Genomic DNA, 1365 nt, shown 5'->3' on the forward strand with positions numbered 1-1365 from the left:
CATCTACCTCTAGAATTCCTGCTACCTTCCGTTGAGTTAGTCTCTGAGAAGGATTCTAGTATTCATTAGCAGCCATCAGTTCAATCAATTCATAAGCTTCATTATAGCTTTTAGCCCACAAGGCTCCACCTGATGCTGCATCAAACATGGGTCTAGAAGTTACACCCAAACCATTATAGAAGCAGTTAATGATCATCTAGTCAGGCATCCCATGGTGAGGACAATTCATGAGCATCTCCTTATATCACTCACAAGCCTCACACAAAGACTCTCCAGACTGCTGCACAAATTGGGTAAGAGCATTCCTGATTGCAGCTGTCTTCGCCAAAAGAGAGAACTCACACTACTGGAAAAAAGTCAATATACATCGGTTCTAACCTGATGTAAAAAATTTTAAAACCCGATGTCTAGGTAGGTGTAGAGAAAAGTCCTTATTTTTTACATCGGTTGTAGACCGATGTTAAAATGGCTTATCACATCAGTTTTGCAAACAGAACTGATGTCTGTAACATACTATCACATCAGTTTATAACCGATGTAAATACCCCCATAAAAATGCTGAAATAGACAATAGTTCTCAGGTGATGTGTTAAAGACTGAAACTGATGTATGTATAGTGCAGAAACATAAGTTTTTATTTTAAAATCAATGTATTATATAGCTTTTAACATCAGTTTTTTCACTACCATGTGATGTGTTACATTTAATTATTATGTGCCCAAAAATGTACAAAATAATTATCAAAAATCAAAATCAACATTATATTCAAATTTCCATATATATACATATCACCAAACTTTGCAAATACAAAATATTCACCCAAAGTCATAATTCACTAAATCTGCTACTATATCCCAGTAAGGTACCAAATTCACCAAAGCCGACTAACGAATTTAAAAAAACTGCCCCAACTAATAATATATTACCAAATTCACAAAAACAACCAAATTTTATCCACATCACCAGACAAAGATCCTAAACTATCCAAGACCTATTGTTGCAATAGTATGGCCCGGTTGCACCTCCCCGCTTCGAACAACTTCATCCAACGCCAATGGAATATATGCGGTGCTTGTGTCAAAATTAAATAAACTGTCTTCATCAATGTCATACGCCTGCCGTGTAACTATTAAGTCAATATAGTGCAAATATATATTTACCAAATTTATATATCATGTAAAAAATGAAGTTTTCCTTAGATCAACATTCTAATGAATTACTAATATATATACCAAACTACTATGCCATGACATAACTATTATTAAAAGTGCACAACAATGTATGTTACCTGCAGCAGCACTGAACCAGTAGCATATCCAAAGAGGATGCATGTTCCTCTATTAGTCCAATCAAATCATCGCCAAT

At 34.9% G+C, this 1365-nt stretch overlaps 1 non-coding gene across 1 annotated transcript; it reads left to right on the top strand.

The window, feature by feature from the left end:
- The first annotated feature begins 206 nt into the window (after nt 1-206).
- Nucleotides 207-313, top strand: LOC141700365 (small nucleolar RNA R71). Its single transcript, XR_012566309.1, has one exon. It is a non-coding gene; the product is annotated as a small nucleolar RNA R71 (small nucleolar RNA).
- The last annotated feature ends 1052 nt before the right edge of the window (nt 314-1365 follow it).

This window comes from Apium graveolens, unplaced genomic scaffold, assembly GCF_009905375.1.
Source record: "Apium graveolens cultivar Ventura unplaced genomic scaffold, ASM990537v1 ctg2264, whole genome shotgun sequence".
Classification (NCBI taxonomy): domain Eukaryota; kingdom Viridiplantae; phylum Streptophyta; class Magnoliopsida; order Apiales; family Apiaceae; genus Apium; species Apium graveolens.